Below are 10,463 nucleotides of genomic sequence, written 5' to 3'. Positions count from 1 at the left end.
TTTATTCTTCAACAGAGAAAGAGAAGAGAAATTGGGCAGAGCGAAGAGGTCTTGATATGAAGAGGAGGGGGAGAAGGCGTAAATATATAGAGATTTTAAGAAAGTGAAGACAGATTTCAGTATTGGCTCTGACTCCTTCAGCAACTGAGTGTGAGCACATAAGTGCCTCACCTGTAGTGGTGGTCATGATAGGGATGGGAGGACAGGCCTGGGTTCTGCAAAGGAATAGTCTATAAGACTTGGTAGCTGAGTATGGGGCTTGGGGGCATTCAAAAAAGAATAGGTGGTCTAAGATGCTTCCACAGTCTGAAACCTAGAGGTGTGCCTGAGATATCATTGTGTCCAATAGACAGTCATTGACACACCTTCTAGGGGCTTATCCCATTTATGGAAGATGAATACACATCTAGTTCATGGGCTCAATTCTATCCTGGTATAAACCTTTATTTAGCTGTTACTTCTAGCTAAACCACCAGGAGCCTTCAGAGAATAGAGAAATATCTCAGGGAACACTTGTTTAACATCATCTTATCCTTGGTAAGACTAATAAGGTGGGACTTGGAGTTTTTCCCAAATCTGTTAAATGCAGTCACTTACAATATAGTTGATGCCACTGTGAATTAAGGGGGCCTAGTCTATGGGTTCACAAGGTACTCAACAAAGAGCCTGTTTCTCCCAATACTGATTGATGAAGCCAGTTCAGAAGCCTAGGTCAGAAAGCAAAGTTAAGAAGATGTGGTAAGCCCATGGTGGGCATGAAGCCTCATCGTCCCTGGGCAGCATTAGAAGAGCCAGAGCAGGGGAGTATGCTTGGCCATGCTCTACCATTGGCCTTGTGTCCTTCCTAAGGCACCTGAGTTCCACTCAGATGGAGTCCTTTTGCTAGGTGATAATGAGATGCTGAAATGTTAGCCACCTGGTCAAGTTCAGGAAAATGGGCTCTTGGGGATGATGGGGAGCTGGAGGCAAAGATGTCCAGGATGTGCTGGGCACTGACCCTGCCTTCTCCCCGCAGATGAGGATGTGGTCTCACTAATGCTGAGTTCAGGTCAGATCCAGGAGAGCTTGTTGCTTGTAAACAGTCTGACAAATGAAAGAACACAGATTGTTAGTGTAAATTCTTCCTGGGGTGGGGTGAGCCAGAAGCTAAAAGGACAGTGGCCGAGCAAGTCCTGGGCTGTTTTCCCAACTCTGGCAAACTTCATCTGCACAGAGTGCTGCCAGCAGCTGTGCACTGTAAGGGAACCAGGAGCAAAGGAGAAACCTCATCAAGATAGGTTGCACCTGCTCCTGCTTGGCGTGACCACTTCCCTTACTCTTGTAACTTGGCTAAATAAACAGGATTGTAGCATGAATATGTGCTTGCAACACATGCATGTGTGAGAGAGCTCTTCAGTGAGTCCATAATTTACTGAACCATTGCTATAAGGCACTGTGACTGCATTATGGGAGAGGGGTAGCTTGAAGGCATGCGGTATTGGGGAACTTAGGGGATATGAGATAACAGAAATGCACCACTGATTTTCAAAACATGTATAACTCAAAATGTGTACAGCCTAATGAAGATCCAAAGAACAAAAATGTGAGACAAGTCAAGGCCAAACCAATGGTACAGAAAAGAGGTACTAAGAATTGACCAGGGTAGGGAGAGAGAGAGGCACAGGGGAGGGGAGGAGAGAAGAGGGAATGGGAAAGAACTGTCAGCAAGGGCAGTCTGAGAAGGAAGTCATCATGATGACAGGACGCTTGATCTGGGTCTTAGAGGAAGCAGCTTAAATTTAGGATCAGCAGAGAGAAGGGAGAGCATTTTACAAAAAATACACACACACACACACTCACACGTATTTTTTCTAGATTCCCTTGAAGCTAGGGGTTATCATGTTCTGGTCAATAAGATGTGAACACAGGGTGTACCCTCTACGAAACTGTTCAAATGAGCTGACTCAGAAAGCACACACCACTTTGCCCTTCCTACTTTTCTTCCTTCTTCCTTTTTGAAATATAGGTGTGATGGCTGGTTGAACCATGTGGTAATCTTAAAGGTGAAAGCCTTGAACTGGATGGAGAAACACATGAAGCAGAATAGGTAATACTGGGGTCCCAGATGACAATGGAGTAGCATAGTAGTCTTAAGTTGTCTATCTTTTAACTTCTCATTACATGATAAACATAAACACCTACACTGTCTAAGTCATTGTATCTATGATATTCACCACTAATCACAAATTGGAAGTGATACATTTCTACTTGACAAAAAAAATGTGATTAAGGGCTGGGTTTGGCTGGATTGATGCCAGAATCCTTGAGTAGGTGACTGGTTTCTTCTAGGCCCCAGCCTCTCTCTTTCTCTCTCTCTCTCATGGTAGTACACACCTGCAGTGGGATGAATGGTGAACCCAAAAAAGAAATGTTTATGTCCTATCTCCAGAACCTGTGAACATTACTTTATTTAGAAAAAGAGGTCTTTGCAGATGTAATTAAGTTAAAGATCTTAAGAAAAGATCATCTGGATTATCTGGGTCCTAAGTCCAGTGACAAGGGTCCTTATAACAGACACACAGAGGAGAAGACAGACACTGCGGAGGAGGCAATGTGACCACAAGGCAGAGATTGAAGCGATGCAACCATGAGTCAAGGAACGCTGACAGCCACCAGAAGCTGGAAGAGGCAACAAACACATTGTTCCCTAGAGCCTCTAGAGTGCAGACCTGCTGACACCTTGATTTTGGGCTTCTGTATTTCTCTACAGAACTGTGAAATAATATATTTCTGTTGTTTTAAGCCATCTAGTTTGTGGTAATTTATTAGAGAAGCCACAGCAAGCTAACACTACCCATTGGCACACTGCATCCCAGGCTTGCATTGTGCAGGGTTGGAGCTTTGAACCCTTTGCAAATCTTCAGTAAATTCTTGAACCAAATGGGCATGTTCTCACATTAGAAACTTGCAAGCCAGGCTGCTCTCTCTCCCGACGGGAGAGAGAAACAGGCCCACAACATTGACATTCCCTGCATATTCCCCTTCACAGATTCTGTAAACAGCTGTATTCCCATGGCAGCTGCGAATCTACCATACACAGAAGAGTAAAACCTTTTGTAACCATCTGGAGAACACAGCCAGATCCTCTTTGCTCTGAAATGCCTCTGAGTTTAGAAATCTAAACACATATTCCAGTTTGTCAAACTTCCTGAAGGACTGGGATATATTATATGGTTGCATAATACAGCTAAATGACTGCGCTGCCCAAGTCTCCCTCCACCTCCACACTGAGACCAATGTTGGGAGAAGAAGGAGGTTGGAGAAGACGGGGGCCCAAAGATGGGAAACAGAAGGGCAGAGAAACATAAATAAGCATGTTTGAGAGTCAAGGATCTTCCAACGGACTGTTGAAAGAACACATGTTGCACTGCTTTTGTCAGAACGAGAAAAAAACATAGGGTGGTGGTTGCATGTTGGCACCAGTCATGAATTTGAGTCTAGCTACACATCCTGGACCAATTCAATTTGCAAGATTTGTTTTACTTATCCACAAAATGAAGCCAGTAATTACATCTACCTCTTAGAATTGTTGTGGGGATAAAATGGGATGCATGCATGAAAAGTGCTTTGGGCAGTACCTGGTGCAAGGTAAGTATAAGTTATTAAAAAAACAGCTAATGTTTAATTTTCAACAGAATCCATAATAATAAAGGTACTAGGCTTTTCCCATTCACACAAGTCTATCAAGAATGCATTTATTTCCTGTGGACAAGTTGTTTAATCTCAAACTTTCAAGACTTTTTTTTTGCATCTTTTTTTTTTTTTTGGTTGTTTTTGTTTTTAAACAGAGCTAGGCCAAGTCTCACACCACAAAATTCCTTCATTCCTTCATTCATGCTTACAATTCCACTGCTAAGGGCTTTACTCCTCTGGAATCCAGAGGGGTCATCGAACTATCTGTAAAGGATGGAGAGTAAACATGTAGCTTTGTAGGCTACATGTGATCTCTGTTATGTGCTCTTTTTTTTTATTTTTAACTTGAGAAGGATCTGTAGGCCAGATTTGGCTGAAGGGCCATGGTTTGCTGACTGTTGTTAGATGGAGATTTAAAGAGACTCAGTTTTTCTGATTAAATTGCCCATCTGCATTAAGAAGGCTTTGGGAGATATCAAAGAAAGGGGTTTTCTGTCTCCTCTCTGTGCCTCTGTCTCTCTGTCTGTCTTTCTGCCTCATCTTTCTGTCTCTCTGTCTCTGTCTCTGTCTCTGTCTCTCTGTCTGTCTGTCTCTCTCTGTCAGGAGAGGAAAAGATAACAATGGTGGCCACAGAGAGAAAGGCCCCATTGAAGGGATTAACTGGCTGAAGGACACAATGCAGACCTGAAAGGTTGAGTCTGATTTCTACATGCCTGATTCTGCCTGAGGCCAGCCTGTTTCAGCGTATTTGGCCATTAGTGAAGAACAGGTGAGAGCCAGACTAACATATGTGCTTCAATATGGCTTTCATTCCATTACTCAGAAATACTGTCATTTTTCAGCAGTCTAATCCAGCAAGATGCTCAGAAGTTAAAAGGCCAAAATCTGATTTCATAAATAGTTTACTTCTGTTGATAGTTTCTCTTCATCCCATAACCTCTCATTCTAAGCAGCAGAACATAGGGCTATGGTTTTAACTCTGACAAAAGTAAAGAACCTCCTGGATGATATCATGAATGTGAACCCCAGAGCCAGGAGACTCACATCTGTATTTGGTAGAAAACTGGCTTGTGAAGATGCTGGCCACTGGGATAGGTTCTAACAGATATGACTTCACAGAGGAGAAAGAAAGAATGCTAAAGATAATTAAATTAAGCCTAAACAGAATGTAGGCTACTCTTTGATCAAAAGAGAAAATGGTGATAGATTGAGTTTCTCTTTATCCAAAATAGCAATATATACTTATTTTTCTTCCATATCAAGAAATCCAGCAATGTCATAAGAGATCCATATTCTTTCTACCCTTTGCTTCACTAGCTTAAGTGGGTTGGGTTTTCCCCACTCATGTTTACTGTCTTATAGTTTCATATTGGCTACTCTGGCTCCAGGTATCACATGAACATTGAAGGCACAGAAAAAAGCAGGGTGGGAAGAAAGAATGATATAGACTGTGGTTTTTTTCTTTTATCAGGAAAGCAAAGCTTTCCCAGAAATCTCCCCATCAGTCTTCCATCTATTTCATTAGATAGACCTGTCATATGGCCACTGTCAGCTCCAAGGGAGGCTGGGGCTGGCAGCATTGCTGCTTCAAACAGAGCTACAGTTCTGTTAGCAAGAAAAAGGAGATGTAGCTATTTACTTGGTAACTACAATGTCTGCCACAAGAACAGTTTATAATTATTTTTATCTGGATTTGAAAAGTGTTTCTTTAATTATGCATTTAGCCATTCATTCAATAAACACTCACATCGTTTACAATACCATGTTGAATATGATAGTGTACTTGTTCTTAAGAAAATTAAATCTGTAGTGGTTTCCAAGAATAAATCACTTATTATGAAAGAAATGTGGAGAAGAATTCACCCTTGAAGTGGAAGTGGGTGCAAAAACTGAGACAGCATCAAAGAGTAGGTGATGGTAGACCGAAGTCTTAAAGGATGACTAAGAACTGGCCTTGAGGATAAGGAAGCCGAGATAGAGCATAAGCAAAGGCTTATGGTGTAAGAGCACGTCATGAGAATCAGTCAGGTTCTGCAGGAAAACAGACACGTCTTCAAGTATTTACAACAGAGGGAATTTAAAGCAAGGGATTGGCTATATATGGTAGAGAGATTAAACATAGAATGATGAAGCAATGGAGAAATTGGGACCAACAGGGAGCCACTATCACCTCTGCTAGAAAAGATCAGGGAGCCACTATCACCTCTGCTAGAAGCTGAAAGCACAATAGGCCTGTTTGGCAAATATGAAATTATAGGAGACACATAGTTATTGCTGCAGAAGACACCCAGTGTGGCTTGGAGAGAAATACTCTTGCTTCTGGCTTCTTCCTTCTTCCTAGCCTCCATTATTTTACCAGTGCCTAACCCAACCATCTGGACAGCCTGCAGGGTCATCCATGGTGGATAAAAACAGCAGGGTAAGGGTGAGGTTGGATTCAGGACAAACAGGCTCAGAACCAATAATGCATCTTTGGGAAACTGTATCACTAATATCGATAATGATAGCTAAAATTTATAAGCATTTACTAAATGCCAGGAAGTGTTTTATACGCATTAACCTATTTACTTAGTGTAGATTAGGTAAATAAAGAAGAATGGCAGGAGATGATACTGAAATATGGAATTAAAGCAAGGCTCACATCACAAAGAGGTTATATACCACAACAGGGGTTTTGGACTTAGTCCTAAAGGCACTGAGGAATCAATGAAAGATTGGAAACAGATGAATTATATCATTCAATTTGTATTTCTGAAAGGCCATCCCGTGTCTGTGTCTGAAGTTCTGAGAATTGCTAATTCGTCACAGTAAATAATGGAGATATGACTAAGGAGACCTGGAATCAGCTTCTCTTCCTGCCTTCTCTCTTCCTCTACTTGGAGCAGACAGCATCACTTCTGAACACTTGTGTCATCTGTTGACATGACTAAGATCTCTGTTTACTTTAGTCCAGCAAAACTGGAGCGGCAAACCTTTTTAAAGCAAAATATTTATTATTAATCTATACAATAGGTACAAAAGTTACAGTATTAATATATTACTCACTTCATTAACACATTTCCGGAGGAATCTATATCCTAGCAACATTATAGAGATAGTCTTGCACTATCTGCTAGTCCTTTAAAGCGCATGTGGTCTTTCTGATTTGGTTTTCAACTTTTAAAATAAATCAGTCATTTGTCATTGGGTGTGGAGGTGGCAGTTGGAGACAGAACCTCAGATTAACTCAAAGTGTTGACACAATGTTATCATGGAGCCAAGACTTACAGCCCTAGAAGAGACATTTAGAGTTTCTTCCAACAGCCTCTTTTACAGGTGAGAAAAGTGAGCCCACACAGATACAACTAGTCCAAGGATTTGAAGTAGTTAGTGGAGGTAGGCTACAACCCAAACTCCCAGCTTCATTGCCAAGCTGTTAGGAGCTGAGCTAACTTGGCGAGCTCTGAGATAAGTGGCACTAAACTATTTTAAGCACTCAGTATTTTCCAAGAAGGGAGTTTGATTGTGGAGCAGAGAGTTCTGAGTTGTAAGAACTTCATTGTTTTGCAGGATAAGTAATTTGGCTGACCTTGGGTCTTGACTGCTGTTTTCTCATTGCAATGCTATAAGTAGTGTGTTCTAAATAAACTCGGGGCTGCAGTATTCACTGTGTGCCCTCCCGACTCTATCTCTTGTCTCTGTCTTTTCTTTAATCCTCACTCGCCCTCTCAGGTACTGTTCACCTCAGCCGGCTGGCTCCGGCACCAAGTTGTCTAGAGCTATTAAGAAGCTGCCATTTTAAGAAATACTGCTCAGGTGACAAAAATCTCATATCACATGGACTAAAGCAGAAAAGGGGGTTTATTGTCTCAAGAAATGCTTAGAGGGATCCCAATTTCAGGCATGTGTCAGTCTATGGACTCATTGTAATAGTCAGGACTCAGCCAATTTCTGTTTCTTGGATCTGCCTTCCTCTAAGCAGGTTTCATTCAGACAGTTTCCTCCCATGATAAGGTAAGGTGGTGACCAAAGTCCAGGCTCACAACCTGTCTGCCCAGTACCCCTACTTAAAAGAGCATCTCTTTTCCCCAATAATATCAACACAAGTCTAGGCATTGAAATTTCTTGGTTTAGCTTGGATCATGTGCCTGTCCTTGAACCAATCACTGCAGCAGAGGGGCACAGAAGGCTCTGACTGGCAATGTGCGGTTTCTATGTTTACATACTGCGGGGTCAGGAGACGGGCTCAGCACCTTCATTGTCAAATTATATATTTGGAGATGGAGGGCAGTAAGAATCCTCAAAGGAAAATCAAAGTTTCAACCCAAGAAGAAAGAATTGGTGCTGAGCAGGCACAAAACTGAGATGTACTATAGATGCTGAGATTTGTGTCAAATAGCAGAGTGGATTTCCAGATAATATTGGTGAGGTTTTCCTATATTACCCAGTTGTAGGAAATAATTTCCTTTGGGTAAAATGAATTTCTCATGTGCAAAGGACATGTCCCCACCAACAGAATTCAGAGAAGCCAATAGTTTCTGCAGCTTTGAGTTTGTGGAAAGATGGTGATCCTGGGTAGAGGGCTCCACCTCACAACCTTATCCCCATCCCCAAGGTAACAGGGTTCCAAATGAATCTCAGTATTCAGATGTGCAAGCGACATGCCTTTGGACATCATTTGTGTATTTGAGGACTTCACTAGGCTTTTTATGCTCTGTGATAAATGAGCAAGAGAAAGCCTACTCTAGTTAGCAAAAAACACATAGGATTTTATTCCGCTGTAATTTAAGTCTCACTGCTTCTATTCACTGCTTCTGTTCTTTTTTGATCAAAAATGGGTAAAGAACAGCCATAGAGGTTTGATGAAGCATTGCCTAAAAGCTACCATCTTCCCTGAGAGAGCAGAGTTAAATGGAGAACTTTGTAAGCACGACCCCAAGGCAGAGCCTTTTTTTAACCTAAAAATATAATTTGTTAAGTATATGGCAAAATAAAAAGTTAAAGGGCAAATGACAAATTTTGAAGAAATATGTAACTTGTACTAAAAGCTGATAATGAATATCTTTTACATATAAAGTTTTCTTATTAAAAAAAAAAAAAAGGCGAATACCACAATAAGAAAATGGGCTAAGGGCATGAATAGCAAGTTAATACAATTTTTAAAAATTCTATGAAAAATAATTTATTTTACTAATAATTAAAGAAATGAAAGTTAAAACAATGATGAGACACCACTTTTGTACTATCAGGTTAGTAGAAGAAAAGATTGAATTAACACTACCCAGAGTTAGCCACAGATATAATAGATAAGAGTGAAGATTAACAAAACTCAGAGTCGGGGGTAGGTGTTAGGAAGGTGGCAATTTGACAATGATGACTCAGAAGCCACAAAACATGCACAGATTTGACTCAATACCTCTAAGAACCTATCCTAAGGAAATAAATTAGGAATGTGCATGAAGATTTAGATACAGGTTATTTATAATGATAAAATGCTGGGGACAACTAAACTATCTAATGCAGACGGAATAGTTAAATCTATTATGACACATTCACTGAAGGTATTAGTGGGGAAAAAAGTAAATGATAAAAAAGAAGTTAGTATCATCTTCCATTTGGTTTTATACGTAAAGGTTGTGATGAATATTTTTTAAAATGTTAACAATTGTTTTCTTCTTTTTCAATCATTTGTACTTTCTAATTTATGTTAAATGAACACGAATAAAAATTATAATATTAAAAAAGAAAGAAAAGACTGAGGAATGTTAAACTGCCTAGTTTAACAGGGACCTTTCTCTATGCATCCTGCTCCCCTGGGGGAGGGACAAATACCTCTGCCTCCTTTGGGGGTCTCTACAAATCCCTCGGAAAGATTGAACTGAAATACCCATTTGCCCTGCTCAGAGAGGCTCCTGTTTCATTGTGGGTATTTGTGCCTGGCTTCCCCCTGGGCTCGAGAGAGCCCCTGAAACAGTAATAAACAAGCCTGGCCAACACAGGAGGTTTTTGATCTTTATGCCTAGAAAAGAGATTCCCAAGCTTAGCTAAGGCTTGCTCACTATGCTGATGTGAAGAAGGAAAAGGGCCTTGTCATGTACACGAGAGCAAGTTTTCTTTTAGAAAAATAATGTTTCTTGAATTCCCTCCTGTCTTAGCACACAGACACTTATCAGCTTTTATAAAGGAAGAAGAATGGAAGAAAAGACAAAAGGAATTCAGTCAGCTCAATTTGTCTCCAGATCCTATCTTATGTATGTTTTAAGTCTGCTACTTCATATCTCCTTCTGGATTCTAAAACCCTTTGATAAGATTTCATTTTAGTATCTCTATGCTTTTCAGGGAAAGACGCTCAGAGCTGGGCAGACTCTTTCATCCCTAATTGATAAAGCTATGTGTTTATTTAGATTCAGTCATATTGAATGCATTTCAACAATTACGTATTATCCCACCCACCACCTACCCGCCGCCCCACAAATCCCCTGAACAATTGATGCTCCCTTTCCACTTCCCTTTAGGTCCAACTCCTGGGCTTCCCAGGAATTTAAGAGGTGTGAATTAGAGCTCTAGGATGGAATAATAGAAAGAAAACATTTCTAAGGTCCAGGAGTATATGAAACTGACATATTTTCAGGTGCTCCTATGCTTCCCAATCCCTCACTCTATCTCATCTCATCTCATTTGATTCCATTTGCTTTTGTTTCATTTTTCAGTGGAGACCCTTCATTGCTCTGATCATGAATCATCTGGATGGAATTGCAGTGCTATCCTCTCCCACCTGATGGATAATTTCCTGCATTGCACGTTGCAAGACA

This window comes from Pteropus alecto, unplaced genomic scaffold (genome assembly GCF_000325575.1).
Source record: "Pteropus alecto unplaced genomic scaffold, ASM32557v1 scaffold57, whole genome shotgun sequence".
Classification (NCBI taxonomy): domain Eukaryota; kingdom Metazoa; phylum Chordata; class Mammalia; order Chiroptera; family Pteropodidae; genus Pteropus; species Pteropus alecto.
The sequence above is the reverse complement of the archived record's forward strand: the minus strand, read 5'-3'. Positions refer to the sequence as shown.